This window comes from Haemaphysalis longicornis, unplaced genomic scaffold (genome assembly GCF_048455015.1).
Source record: "Haemaphysalis longicornis isolate Haplotype H1 unplaced genomic scaffold, Haemaphysalis longicornis Haplotype H1 scaffold_8, whole genome shotgun sequence".
NCBI lineage: Eukaryota > Metazoa > Arthropoda > Arachnida > Ixodida > Ixodidae > Haemaphysalis > Haemaphysalis longicornis.
Genome location: NW_027526445.1, coordinates 18561203 through 18576892, shown reverse-complemented (window position 1 = coordinate 18576892; position 15690 = coordinate 18561203).

The window sequence follows — 15690 nt, the reverse complement described above, 5'->3', positions numbered from 1 at the left end:
GTTAAAAGGGAGCACAAGTTTTTAGGTGTCATATTTGATAACAAGCTCACGTTCATACCTCATGTCAAAGCACTTAAACATAAATGCCTCAAAACACTAAACATTCTCAAGGTCCTCTCCCACCAATCCTATGGGGCAGACAAAGAACTACTTTTCTGGGTCTTTACCGCCTTAGTCGGGTCCCGGTTAGACTACGGCAGCGTCGTGTATGGGTCGGCATCAAAAACCGCACTAAAAATGCTTGACCCAGTACTCCACTTGGGCCTCCGCCTTGCGTCGGGTGCGTTCTACACTAGCCCGTTAAAGAGTCTATACGTTGAATGTAACAAATGGTGCCTTGAGGACCAACGAATGTACATGGACTTTCTCTACGCTTTCAAAATTTCATCGGTGAATAACCATCCTTTAAATTTTTTTAATGATGCATCCACATCACTAGTGTTTGTAAATCGCCCGTCCGTTCCTTTCCCATTCTCACTTAGAGTGAGACAGGAAGCTTCGGATTTCAACATCTCCTTTTCAGACATTTACACATCTTCTTTTACTGATGTTTTACCACCCTGGCATTTTCAACCTGTGTGTTGTGACTTGTCTTTCATGAATATTGATAAAACCAGGGTACCACAAACTTCAATTTTGCAGCACTTCTTCTCCCTGCAGTACAAGTATCAATGTGCAGAGTTTTATAGTGAAGCATCAAAAACTCAACCATAGTGTCTTGCGCTGCTCATGGACCAAACTTTGACGCATGCAGAACCATGGGCACATACACCACAATTTACTCAGCTGAAGCATATGGCATCTAACTCATTGCACAACACATTTTTCAACACAAAATCTCGAAGTCCATCATATATACAGATTCCTTGAGCGTTGTGCGCGCATTGGCATCATACAAGCCATGCAGAAACAGAATTGTCCATATGGTTTTCAACACTATCATGTCTATATATGCCCAAAAACTTGTACTGGGGTTGTGCTGGGTTCCAGGCCATGCTGGAATTGCTGGCAATGAGGTTGCGGATCAGAAGGCCGCAGTTGCTGCAGTCAGAAACACAGTTGATGTAACCATACTACCACAGAGTGACGTTAAGCCACAAATTCGATAATACCTTCGTAGTAAATGGCAAGCACAGTGGAATGAACAGACAGATAACAAACTACACGTAATAAAGCCACACTTGGGACCATACACAACTGACTCACATTACAGACACACAGAAGTGGCCTTGGGTAAGCTGTGTAGATAGGGCACACCCATGCAACCCACTCGTATCTTCTAGACCCCAGTGCAGCAGATGCGGAGAGGCCCTATCCGTAGTGCACATACTAACCACATGCAAGGCACTTCACACCACACGACACAAACACTTCAGAGAACTCTACAGACAACATATTCCACTCTACAGACAACATATTCCCCTACATCTATCGTTTTTTCTAGGTGACGATGCCATTGTTTCAGTGAAACGTGTGTTTGAGTATTTGTCAGAAGTCAAGTTTTTACACCTCATTTCCTATCATGCATAATGAAATCTGGCCTTATACACCAGCCATGCCCATTGTCGTTTTGTGATTTTACTTTTGTTTTTGCTGACTTTACTTAGTGGTTAAGGTTTCACCCTCATATATGACTATTGTTTTGGCGCTCTTTGCCCCAGTTGGCCTTGCGCCATAAACATCCAACCATCATCATCACCACAACAACCAGAGAGTGACATTGCCAGTTGTAGTGAAAGACGAAGGCAGACGACTTCCCGTGTTGCTGGGCCGCAATTGGCTAGAAAGGCTCTAGCTGGACTGGCGAGGATTCGGGAAAATAACCTGCGAAGACAGGGTCCAGGCACTGAAAAAAAATTTCCTACTGTTTTCTCGAGCGAACTTGGCGAGATACGAGGGATTGAAGCGAAAGTTCTTCTCCAGACAGGTTGCACACCTGTGTTTTGCTGTGCAAGACCTGTTCCTTTCGCAATACGAGAGCCCAATAGAAAAACAGCTAAGGAGCATGGTGGAGAAGCGCACAATAAAGCAAGTTCCTCGCAGTGATTGGGCAACTCTAATCGTGAATATTCAGAAAAATGATGGTAGTTACAGAATATGCAGAGAATACAAAATAACGATCAACCCGGTGTTAAAAACCGATCATTACACCCTGCCGAGATCAGTGGATTTGTACTCGAGCATTGCAAATGGTAAGGTATTCTGCATTCTAGATTTGTCGTCTGCGCATAAACAAGTGCCTCTCAGTCCCGAATCCAGACCATTGTTGACAATTAACGCAAGCTTAGGTCTGTTCGTGTTCCAGCTCCTTCCGTATGGCGTGGCCCGTGCGCCCGAAATTTTTCAGGCTCTAATGGATAGAGTCTTGCGTGGCATAGTGAATGTCGGATGTTACATAGACGACGGCATAGTGTCAGGTGCGGACTCCGCTGATTGCCAAAAGACACTCGAACGGGTCTTGGCAAGGTTCCGTGATTACAATATCACGTTAAATGAAGGCAAATGTCGCTTTTTCTAGGATTCCGTAACGTACTTGGGTCACACCGTAAACGCAGAGGGAATCTACCCTACCGACACAAAGAAAAAGGCAATGTTGCAGGCCCCTGAGCCTACCACCAAGACGTAACTAAAGGCGTACTTGGGAATGTTAAATTTCTATCTGAAATTTCTCAACAATGACTCGACAGCCGCAGAACCACTGTATAGGCTCCTAAAAAAGAGTCTTGGACGAAGGTATGCAGAGAGGCTTTCGCCGCGACGAAGCGGCTGCTCACAAGCTCCCGCGTCTTAACATTCTACGTTGTAGGAAAGCCGATAGGCTTGTTGTGTGACGCATTAGCCTACGGGCTCGGTGCAGTTATCATTCACGAGACTGCTGAAGGCGAACGGCCGATCGCGTATGCTTCGCGAACGCTAACTATGGCAGAAAATAACTATGCGCAGTGTGAACGCGAGGCTCTTGCCTTGATTTTCGGTGTAAGAAAATTTCATCAGTATCTATACGGAAAGTCGTTCACTCTGTACACAGACCACCTGCCACTCTTGGGCATTCTAGGACAAGATAAACCAGTGCCTAGCATAGCAGCAGCACGCATGCAACAGTGGGCGATGACGCTTGCGGCTTACAAGTATGTGCTGAAGTATCGACGCGGGAAAAATGTAGAAGTGGTGGATGCTCTCTCGAGGCTCCCACGCGCAGATGACAGCACAGAAGAGCCATCTGAATGTTTGGCCATTTTTGAGCGCCTTCCGTTAATCGCGGGAGTGATAGCGAAGGCCTCAAAAAGGAACCTGACCTTGTCTCGCGTGGCCGAATTCACAATGAATGGCTGGCCTAGCGAATGCGTAGATGATTTGAAGCCTTACTACGTCAGGCGGTGGGAACTGTCGCTTAAACAGGGCTGTGTAACGTGGGGTTTGAGAGTTATTATTCCCGACGCCCTGCGGGATCGTGTGCTAGACCTGTTACACGAAGAGCACCCGGGGGCCAGCCGCATGAAAATGCTAGCAAGAAATTTTGTTTGGTGGCCGAGAATGGACCAGGCCATTGAAACGTATGTCCACCGTATGTCAGGCAGTTCAGCCCTCCACGCAACCGGTACCGTTGCACCCATGGTCGTACCCAGCAAAATGTTGGTCGCCAGTGCATGTGGATTTTGCTGCAAAGGATGCGAACGTGTTTTTGATCTTAGTCGAAGCGTACTCAAAATGGGTGGAAGTGTGGCCTATGACTCCCACAACTGCCACTAAGACCATTGAAAAAATTCGAGGTGCAGACTCCCAGAAACATTAGTAAGCGATAACGGACCACGTTCACGTCCATCGAATTTGCGGACTTCTTGGCAGCTAATGGTGTGAAACACGTTCGCATTCCCCCTTATCATGCTGCATCGAATGGCGCAGCCGAACGCATGGTGCAGATGATCAAGCGAGCCTTGCTTAAACAAGTGCTTGAAGAGAACGCTTTGGATAGCCGTAGCTCATTCCAAGAACGCGTTGACAAATTTCTTTGTGCGTATCGCAACACTCCCAGCAGTGTCACAGGACACTCGCCGGCTCAGTTGTTTTTGAAAAAGCAACCGCGCACAAAACTTTCTGTGTTGTAACCTGATTTTGGGCATGCTATGCGGGATAAACAAGAGCATGTGAAAGAAGAGTGTGATAAAGGGCGTAGTGAGGAACGTGTGTTTCGTATGGGTGACCGCGTCTACGTGAAAACAGTGCGCGGAGAACACGTGTCGTGGCAGGAAGCAGTGGTGAATCAGGTGGTCAGTGCGGTGACCTATGTGGTGAAAGTTCACAACCAGTTCTGGTTTGTACATGCTGATCACCTGCGGTCTCAACATGCGGACACTGCAAGAGCGTGCGACAAGGAGATACCGAAAATTCGCATCCGTCCACCAGAGCATCCTCCTCTTGCAACCCTGTGCCCTTGAGCCCGGACCACGCGACTGCAGCCCCCTCGCCTCCGGTTCCACGTACGCCGGAGAGTGAACAGAGTGACCCTGCTGCAGTCGAAGCCACAACGGCTCCTGAGGCTCCGGCACACCTCTACGTGACTTCCTCTTCCACGGTAGTGGCAAGTTCGCCGGAGAGTGCATATACCACAGCGCCCCGGCGTAGCACAAGGGTGCGGAAGCTACCAGACCGTTTCCGACATGAGGACTTCCGCAGGTGAAATGATTCCCTAATTTAAGGAGGGACGAAATGTGGTAACGTCACAGCGACGGTCAAGGAGCGGCGATAGCGCTGGACGCGGTTGGTTTCCCTGTGTGTTTAGCCGCCTGGCTGTTATCTGTTCCAGCCGGTGACGTCACGCCGGTCCTATATATGTGTTGGTCAGCGCAGAATAAAGGCTGATTCTTCGTCATGACTACCGTGTCGAAGTTATCACAGTTAGTAGTTAAAATCATAATATTCTTTCGTATAAAGATAGACTACGGCAAAGAGCAGCCACACCGTCAAGTTGTGCAACAAAAGGTAGGATGTGGAAGAGGGAGGAAAGGGACATAAAATTCTGCTGCAGAGGAAACAGCAACGCCTGTCAATAAATAATAATTGATAAGATATAAATATAAACGTGAGTTTAATATAATGGCCATATTCCTCTTCAAAGAAAGGCAGCGTTAGTAGATCAAGATCCGCTTATTCTTTCTAAAATTTACATTCATGCGAATGGCAGCACACTCTCTAGTGGCATAAAAAATGGGGATTCTGGGAGATGGGGGGAAAGAGGCAAAAAACTCTACCGCAGAGGAAGAAGCAAATCCTATGTCAAAAAATAAAGAAACATGTGAAGATAAAAAATATAACTGGCAAATAAAATATGAGGACCATATTCCTCTCCCAGGAAAGGTCGGGTTAGTAGATCAAGCTCAGCTTATTCCTTCATTGAAAATAGTCTGCTACGAATGGAACCCGCACAATCATCTCTGATAAGAAAGTTAGGGGTGGCAGAAGAGGGGGGAAGTGGCAAAAAATGATGCCTGTGAGAAAGCAGCAACACCTATGTCAAATAAAATATAAATATTATGAAGGTTGTGGGAATCGTGGAGAACAGCGACCTGCGATCCCGAGCCAGCACGCGCTTCGGGAGAGACGCTTGTGCACTGAGGCCGGTCCGGCACTCCGCGGGTTCGTCGGCGTCCCCCGAGAGATGGCGCCACCGATGTGTGCGGGGATAGGCGAGCGGGCGCGGGCGGCGCGAGCGTGCGCGTCGGGAGTCGGGAGAGTCTCGTCGGAGACCCGGTCGGGACGAGATCGGCGCAACATGGCGGCGGTGATGGATACTTGTGTCTGAGGTGGGAGCTTTGTTCGTCGCGCGCTGTGAGTGCCGGCCTCCCGTTCGCGGTCACGACCCGGACGGCGTGATTCGTGAACGCCGTCGAGCCTTGTGCTCGCATGCTTTGGGATTCCCCAAATAAACGGCTGTGCTTCGGCACTACTCTCTACTGTGTTCTCGTATCGGCGAACCTCGCTGGGCTGCCGCAGCCATGGGAGCCCGCGTGGTTGACACGCCGGGAGCTAGCGTGGGGGCCTACCCCAGAGAGCTGGCAAGGCCCCCGAGGAACACCTCGTATATCCCACATGGCGCCCAACGTGGGGCTCGTATTCTGACGAATTCGAGGTTGCTAGCTCCCCGAGAAATGCGTTGCTGCAGTCGTAGCCCGCTACCCTTTGTCCGGAAGACTTCGGACGAAACGCCTCGCGCCAGCCGGTTGCAGGCAGACAGTTATGATGCCCGATACAGCCGTGACGGCAACTTCCTACACGCACCAGGTGGTGAGTCAGTAGGATACCTCCGAGAACCGCAGTCGCGGCCCGCTTGCGAGACGGCAGGTGCGTTGGCCTTGTTCCAACATGGCGGCGGGTCGCCTTCCTCGTATCGCCGTCCCCGTGCAGTCGCGCCGGCGGCGCGGGTTGAAGTTTCCCGCAGGCGCGGCGGACACTACCGAGCGAGGGTGAGGTGTTTGGGAGTTTACAAGCCGCACGATGAGCCCGCCGCTACTGCGCTTCGAGTCCGAGGCGGAGTGTTTGCCGATTTGACCCCTGACAAAGAGCGAGGGGGATCGCTGAAGAATCAGTCTCCTCTCGCTGCGGGGGGAAGCGGGAGCAATGGGACCGTTGTCTCCGCGGTTCCGGAGTGCGTGCGTCTCGATGCCGTGAAGTCTCCGCTCGAGATTGCATTTAGGCAGTAAGAGCTTCGCGCGGCTCGGCAGCGGGCTCGTTGGTAGCGAGAGATCGCCAGTCTTAGTAAGAGACGGACTCTCAGGCGACCTATACCGGTGATTTGCGCTTGTAAGCCGCTGGTATTGCGGTTAGCGCTGGCTCTACGGCAGCTTGTATTGCTGCGAGTGAGTTGCAGGAGCCCCGCCTGCTTGATGCTGACGCTGCTTTGCCGACCAACGCACCAAGCCGAAATTACTCGGACGTGTGTTTCGATGCTGACCCCCCGTAATAGTCAGGCGAGCTGCCTCCAGGCGGGGGTGGCTGCTGGGGCACAGTTGCCGGACTCGTGATTCCGCGAGCAAGCGAACGTGCAAGGGGGCACCCTCGGGCATCTTTGTTACCCTATTTGGCGAGATCGTCGATAAAGTTTCCGGCCAGTCACAGGAGATTGCGGAGTCCCACTGCTCCCCACGTCAAGTTTGGGAATCGTTTAAACTGGACGGTGAGAGCGAGACCTGCTAACGGATACAACCGGGAGCCACGCCAGTCACCACTGCCACGGACAGCGAGGATGGCCTGCTGAACCACCGGCGGGACCGAGCGCGGCCCGCGGAGCTACCGCCAGTTGCTGCTCCGGCCTGCCGGGCGGCAGCCAACCGTTCGGGAGGACCTGCGGCCGAAGCGGCCACGGAACCCAGGAGGCGGCGGGATTTGGCGCCTACGCGAGCGGCGCGAGCCTTCGGGCAGCCGCAGTGGGCGCGGCCGTTCCTGTTGCCGAGCTAGGAGTGGGGGTCGCATCATGGCGCGACCCCGGCGTTCGTCGGCTGCGGCTGCAGGGTACCCCCGGGCCTGCCAACCTGCTGTGCTGCCCAACCGCGAGAGACTTGGAACCATTGCAATGTGTTTGCGGGTTTGTGAGGCGAGCATCGCGACGGCGGCATCGTGTGGCGAACTTTGGTGTGGAGTGGCGTTCGGTGGCTGTTTTGCTGACTTGAGACGTCGTGACGAGTGTGGTGCAACGTGACGTCACTCGAGCTCAAGTGGCGTCCAGTTTTAGGGGAAGGAGTGTGGGAATCGTGGAGAACCGCGACCTGCGATCCCGAGCCAGCGCGCGCTTCGAGAGAGACGCTTGTGCGCTGAGGCCGGTCCGGCGCTCCGCTGGTTCGTCGGCGTCCCCCGAGAGATGGCGCCACCGATGTGTGCGGGGATAGGCGCGCGGGCGCGGGCGGCGCGAGCGTGCGCGTTGGGAGTCGGGAGAGTCTCGTCGGAGACCCGGTCGGGACGAGATCGGCGGAACATGGCGGCGGTGATGGATACTTGTGTCTCAGGTGGGAGCTTTGTTTGTCGCGCGCCGTGAGTGCCTGCCTCCCGTTCGCGGTCACGACCCGGACGGCGTGATTCGTGAACGCCGTCGAGCCTTGTGCTCGCATGCTTTGGGATTCCCCAAATAAACGGCTGTGCTTCGGCACTACTCTCTACTGTGTTCTCGTATCGGCGAACCTAGCTGGGCTGCCGTAGCCATGGGAGCCCGCGTGGTTGACACGCCGGGAGCTAGCGTGGGGTCCTACCCCAGAGAGCTGGCAAGGCCCCCAAGGAACCGGCCGCGTGCGCTGTCCGCCGGCTCGGGTCCCCACATTTTTGGCGCACCAACGTGGGACTCGTCTTCAGTCGAATTCTAGGTACGCTAGCTCGAAAGGAACATGTCACACGACTATGAGTTGGCGGATTTGATACTGTTGGCCGACCTTTGTGGTCATGCCAGGGAGCCCCAGCGATGCCCTGCATCAACAGCGTCCTCCGCAGCCGCCGACGCGGCTCGGGTCCCCCTTCTCCACGGCCCTTACGCAACCGCAGCCGCGGCTTGCGCAGCAACGGGAATCCCGGAAGGCTCCGGATTCCACGAGCGCTCTTCGTCAGGCGACGCCGCGCGTTCATACTCCAGGTGCCGGGCCTACGCTGACGCGGAAGCCCCAAACAGCGCGCCTCTCGTGCCAGTCGGCTCGCAGACGCCCGTAAGCGGAGGAATGTCTGCCGACGCAGCTTCCATCGCGAACGCTCTCGCAAGCGCTATGCAGCAGGCGTTGCAGGCGGCGCGCTCACCCGAGCCCAGGGTGCAGCTACCGGTGCCGACGTACAGCAGTTACGGCGATCAGTCGAGCGCCAACGCTTTCCTGCTGGCTTTGAACCGTTACGAGCAGGCGACCGGCATCAGCGAGAGCGCGGTGCTGTGCAGAGTCCTGCCCGCAGCCCTAGTCGACCAGGCCGCCCGGTGGTATCGGATGATAGGCCATACGGCACGCACGATGGACGACTTTCGAACGATGTTCAGGGAAGAATCCCTGCCCATCGACTACCTACCAAGAATGCGTAGGGAGTTGGAAATGCGCACCCAAGCCCCGGATGAATCGCTCGTCGAGTACGTTCGTGCGATGCAAGAACTTTACGAGTACGCCGACCCAAATGCCCCGAGCCCGGAGCGGGTCGATCAAGTCGTCAGGCAATGCCACCCCACCTTTGCCTTGTACTTGAGGAACTGCAGTTGTAGGGACCTCAACGAGCTGGCGACCGAAGCTCGCCGCGCGCAAGCAGCTGTCGCGGCTGCACGCGCGTATCGGCCACCGCCGCCTCCGTTGGAAACACTGGAACCAAGCTGTGCTTGGCGCGGCGTTACAGGCAGCGGACGGGCCGAGCCCGGCTCTACGTTGATACCCAGCCAGCGAGAGACGCTCGATCTTGGGGCCAGAGCCCTGGACCCCTACTCGTATGGTTTGCGCTACGCGGAGGCGACACGGCCGAATTCCTGGCCAGCCCCGCGTGCAGAGCACAGAGCAAACCGGTTGGACGATCGGCCGGCGAACGAGCGCCCAGCCGGGCGTCCCTACACGGGATCGGCGCTGCCGCAGTTGCCTGCACCCGCTCACAACTTGCTCCCGGAGAACCGTATGCGGCCAGGCGGTCGCGGAGCGCCCGAGCAGCCTCAATCATCGCGTCACGCAGCACGGAGCCCCGTCCGCTGCTACAAATGTCGCCAGGTCGGTCACATTGCGCGATTCTGCCCAGTCGAGCAGGGAAACGGGCTCAGCCGTCGGTGAGCCCACCGGCGGCGGATCGAAGCGCCCGAGAGGCAAGCATCGCCACCGCTCCCACCGCGTGCAGAGTCGGAGTCCCGAAAAATGTGCCGGCGCCCTTTCTCGACCTCGCCGTCGCGGGGCGAGAGTTTAAGGCACTGCTGGACACCGGGGCAAGCACTTCATTAATAAGGGACGAGGCCGTTTCCCATCTCGAGCGCAAAGCCATTCGGCTGCGCGCGCGGAAGTTGCCGCTTCAGCTGGCGTGTGGTGATGCAACATCAGGCGGTGACGTACGCCTCGTCGTGCGCTGGGGCCAGCGTGTGCGGCGAATGCGTTTGGTTCACTTGCCCGGACTCACGGTCCCAGTCATTTTGGGAAGAGACTTCAAGTCCAAGACTGGACTTGTCGTCGACATCGGCAATGGAGGCTATCGGGAGAACCCGTTTTCGCCGCTCAAACCGTTCGCCGAGCCTCCGCTCGCAGCGAGGCCGCTATGCGAGCAGAGGGGGAGAGACTTCATGCCCAAGACTGGGCCTGTTCTCGACACGGGCAACGGAGGCAATCGGGGGAACCCGCTTTCGCCGCTCAAATCGTTCGCCGAGCCGCCGTTTGCAGCGAGACCGCTGAGCATGCAGGCGGCCGAAACGTCCCACTCCCCCGCGCGAAGAGAAGCAGTCGTTTCTGGCGCAGCCGGTAGCCGGCGCGCGCAGCAACCCCGGAGCCCGGTCGTTGTTGCCGCCGCGGCTGATTTCTCCTGCGCCGCACGCTCTCCACCCCGTGGCCGGGACGAGAAATTGCGCGCGCTCCTAGCAGACGCTAGCGAGCTGACAGCGGCGCAGCGTGACCGCGTCTTGTCGTTGTTAGGCGACTTCGGCGAGATATTCACTGAGCAAGCAGGCTGCAGCAACTTGGTGCAGCACTGCATAGACACCGGCGATGCTCAACCATGGAAATGCAACCCCCGTCCCGTCAGCCCCGCCAAACGGCAGGACATGATGAGGCGCTGGAGGAACTGCTGAAAGCAGGCATTATCCGCCGCTCGACGAGTCCTTGGGGGTTCCCAGTGGTGCTCGTTCGAAAGAAAGACGGTAGTTGGCCTTTATGCGTGGACTACCGGTGGCTGAATGCAGTCACGAAAAAGGATGCGTACCCCTTCCCGAGCGTAGGAGAGATCGTCGCGAATCTTGGTGGCGCGAAGTATTTCTCTATACTTAACGCCAGCAAGGGGTACCTTCAGGTCGAGATGCGTCCCGGCGATGAATGCAAGACTGCGTTCACTTGCCATCGGGGGCTGTACGAGTTCGTACGCATGCCCTTCGGTTTGTGCGGGAGTCCCAGCACATTCCAACGCTTGATCGACCGGGTGCTCGGTGAGGCAAAGTGGCAGCACGCCCTCGCCTATTTAGACGACATCGTCGTCTACTCCCGCACCTTCGAAGAGCACCTGTGCCACCTGAAAGACGTCCTAGGAAAACTCCGGGCGGCTGGCATCACCATCAATCCTGCCAACGCGCAAATATCAAATATGCAGCGCTCAGGTGAGCCTGCTCGGCTATCGGATCGAACGCGGACAGGTGTCCCCCGATCCCGAGAAACTTCGGGCGATCTTGGAGTTTCCCACGCCGAAGGATGTCGCCGGAGTCCGGCGCTTCCTAGGGATGATCGGCTTCTACCGCCAGTTTATCGCCACTTGCGTGCGCCTGCAAGCACCCTTGACAAGACTGTTGAGGAAATCCGCCCCTTAGGAGTGGGGAGAGGAGCAGGAACGCAGCCTACGCCAGCTGGCGAAAGCTGTCGCAGACACTGCATCGCTGAAACTGCCGGATCTGAACAGGCCGTGCGTTTACCAGACGGATGCGAGTGACCTCGGCGTAGGGGCAGTTCTCCTCCAGGCGGACGGAGAACAACTGCGACCCGTGGCTTTTGCGAGCCGTGCGCTGACACCAGCAGAGCGAAACTACTCGGTCACCGGGAAGGAGTATCTGGCCATAATCTACGCACTTCGCAAGTTTGAGATGTACGTAGAGGGGGTCAAATTCACGATCGAGACCGATCACATGGCCCTGACATGGCTTTCCCGCCTCCGCGAGCCCTGCGGGAGGCTCGCGCGATGGGCCCTGACAATGCAACGCTTTGAGTACGAAGTACGCTATCGCAAAGGCGCCTCGAACGTGGTTGCCGACGCGCTGTCACGGGCGCCGGTAAACGACACCCAACCGGCCGGAGAAGCCGAGGAGGAAGCGGAGAACCAGCAAACTCTCTCGGCGCGGGAGGAGCGCAATGCGCGGGACTCCCCGTCCACCGAACGCTCAGCGCACGTGCACCTCGTCGGGGGAAGACTTCCTCTCGAGGTTGCGTTAAGTCGGGAGGAGCTACTCGAGGCTCAGCAGGAGGACTTGCTTTGTCGAGAGGTGATAGCCAGTCTTAGTGAAGAGACGGACCCTCAGGCAAATCGAACACCGGAGAATAACAGGCGCCGGGAAGCTGCTGGTATTGCAGCTGGCGCGAGCTCTAATGCAGCTGGTATTGGTGCGAGTGAGCTGGAGAGTTACCTGCTTGACGCCGACGGGGCTCTGCTGAAGTACGTGCCCGGTAAAAACGACTCAGACGAGTGTTTTAAGGCCGTGATCCCGCGCAAGCTCAGGTGTGCTGTTTTGCAGCACTACCACGACGCAGACGGTCACGGTAGCGCGCCAAAGACATGGCGGAAGCTTTGTCGGTATGCTACCTGGCCCGGCATGAAGGCACAAGTATGTAGCTGCGTACGCACACGCCACGTCTGCCAAGAGCGCAAAGCGTGAGGCGGTAAGGCGCCGGGCTTGCTACAGCCTATCGTGAGCACAAGGCCTTGGGAGATCCTGGCGTGCGATCTGATGGGCCCGCTGCCGCGCAGCAAGAGAGGGTACAAGTTTGTACTCGCGGGGACAAGCCACTTCAGTGGAATCGCTGAACTCTATCCGCTGCTCAAAGCGACAGCACAAGAGATCCTGCAAAAGCTGTCCGAAGTGTTCTGTCACTACGGATTCCCGGAGAGGCTGATTACCGACAACGCCACGTATTCCACATCAAGACTGTTTCGTGAAGCGTGTGCGGCCATGGGTGTCAGGCAGCAAACAACATCGTGCTATCATCCCCAGTCGAACATGACGGAGCGCCGCAGTCGTGACGACAAGCCACTGCTCGGAGCATATGCCAGACGGCAAAAAGACTGGGAAGAGCACTTGAGCTCAAGCGTGAATCGCTGTACGGGTTTCACGCCAGCGTTCCTGATGTTCGGCAGAGAGCTGAACACGCCGACGGATACGGTTCTGGCCCGACGGCCGAACGGAGTCCCCGCGAAAGCAGCAGACGCGGCTTACGCACGGCGCTTGCGCGAGCGGTTGGCGGGCGCCATCAATGAGGCAAACCGCAGTCGCGGTAAGGCCAGGGCCGACCAGAAGGCGGCCTATGACCGACCTCATCGAGACGTGGCGTACCAGGCGGGCGACACTGTCTTGAAACGGAACCACGCGCTAAGCGACGCTAGCGCGGGGTTCGCGGCCGGTCTCGCACCCCGATGGGTCGGACCGTTCGTGGTCGCCGAGAAGCTCTCGCGGCTTAACTACAAGCTGAGAGACCCGATTTCGGGTCGAATCAGCGGCCCCATTCACGTGGGCGAGCTGAAGCAGTACTTTCGGAGGGAAGATACTGCCGACGCCCCAACCTCGGGCGCGCGAGACCGCCAGCTCGAGGGAGGCGCGGAGGGAAGACTCCCGACGCACCGCTACAACACCCGCAATCGGCGAATCCGCTCACCGGGTGGGCCACGATCTTCTGAGGGTTCAAGCCCGCACGCCCAGGGTCCACGACGCCAGCCTGCCAGGCCTGCTGAGAGCCAGCCAGCCGCTACCCTGGGTTCACTCTACCTGGGGGAACGAGAGCCGAGCGGCTGTTTACGCCGAAGCAGCACCCTGCCGCCCGTACAGCGAGCGAGCTGCGCGGCGGGCCGGCTCCTGCGGTCAGCTGATCGCGCCCCGCCCCCTGCTGGAGGAGGCGCCCGCCGGAGGTGTGCCGAGCGGCAGCCATCGCCGGCGCTTGGCTAGCCAGCCACCAGGGAGGCAGCACCACAACGCGGCCTTCTGCTCGGGTCCAGTCGGCTGGGATCGTCACCTCTGACCCGCAAGCAGTGGAAGCCACCGGCGGTGCGGCAAGCAAACGCACCGTGTGCGCGGGGCGAGCCGCTGCGGCTGGTGGCCGCCTGGGAGCAGCCTGCTGCCCGGGCCCTGTCTTCAAACGGCCCAGCCTACTTCGCCGGCGGGGCCTGGGGACCATGAGCCGGCGGACAGCGCTCGCGGCCGGCTTTGAGTGCAGAAGGACGAAAGCGGGTCAACCGGCGGATTGTGGCGAACTATGTGGCGGCGACGTGCGGTGCATTGTGGACTGAAGCGCAGTTGCGCAGGTGCGGCTTTGTACTGTTTGAACCCCGAGGAGTGGACGATGCAGCGCAACAAGCGGTGAGACCACTGCCGACCAGAACCCTCGAGTCCGAGGGGCTTCGGTCAAAGGGGGGAGGGAAGTGGGAACCCAGAGTCCTGGCACGTTCCCTATTCCTCGCCGCCCGCCGCCGAGGCGAGGGGGGAAGGCTCCTTCTCTCTCCTTGGCGGAGCGGCGCTCCCGTCGTGGCGGCGGTGGCGTGGCCGTCGCTCGTCACGTGACCGGCTCTTCGGGGCCCCGGGGGGCCGGTCTCGGTGCGCGGGACGGAGGAAGGGCCTCTTGGGTCCCAGCGGTCAACGAGGAGAGACGGGAGTACCGGAGATCCGGCTTCCCCACCTTCCTTTGTCTACCCCCTTGCGCCTGCCTCCTGATCCTCGCCGGACGGCTGCGTCGGGACGAGCGAGAGTCGGCTACGTGATTTGGTGGCACGCCAATAAACGAGTATTTGGCCGTTTCGCTGTGTTTGTGTGTTCCTTGCTGTTCTCTGCCGCTACGCCGGTCGGCGGTCCGTGGCGGAGTTCAGCCGAGCTAGCCTTGCGGCCGGAACCCTGGTCCCCACAAGGTATAAATATACAGGCAGTGGAAACATAATCAACATTGTCCTGGGGTTAGTAGAAGTCGTGTTAGTAGATCAAGTTCAGCTCATTCTTTCATAGAAGATAGTCTGCTGTGAATGACAGCCACACAGTCAAGTCGGATAAGAAAGGTATGGGTTGTGGAAGAGAGGGTAGTGGTTAAAAATGCTGCTGGAGAGTAAGCAGCAAGACCTATGTAGAATAAAATATAAAAAATAATAAGGTATAAATATAATGGCCCCTTTAAGCAACAGGGCGCCTATAATGCAGTGTGCGGTGAACGTTTGGGAGCAATGGAATTACGACCGGCAAGAAAGATTGTCAGGTGGTTGTTTTTTTATTTCGCAGCATCATTAGTTATCTGAAAAACACTGCTACTTAACAGATAGAAAGACACAAACGGTTCATTCGAAAGCGTTTCAAGCCGCTCTGCAACTCTCTAACTGAAATTGTTTTTCTATCTTGTTTACTTCAGAAGTTGGCTGATCAATCTTGACTTATTATTTTATTAAGCAAAATTGAAAAAAAAAAACAGCCTGACACACTCATTTGAAACTCACCAAGATTCATTTGGTCGCGCCACCTCATAGAGCATCAGCAGATTTTAAACTCTGGTTCAAGTTACCATAAAGAACCTGTATATACATATGCGGAAAAAACAACCCAGAATGCAAAAGAACGGGACGCACAACACAAGCGCAGACTCACCTAGAGTAGATACCCAAAGAAAATTTCCAGTCAAGTGCAGACGTGCTCATAGGGACTATGGGGACTAATGCAGCTCACCTTAGCATATTGTCGATCATTTGGGCTTACTTTCGTAGCGCGTCATCGATGTCTGCCCTCCGCAGTCATCTTAACATAGGCTATTCTCCTATATTCTCCTTCTCGCTTCTCCTATA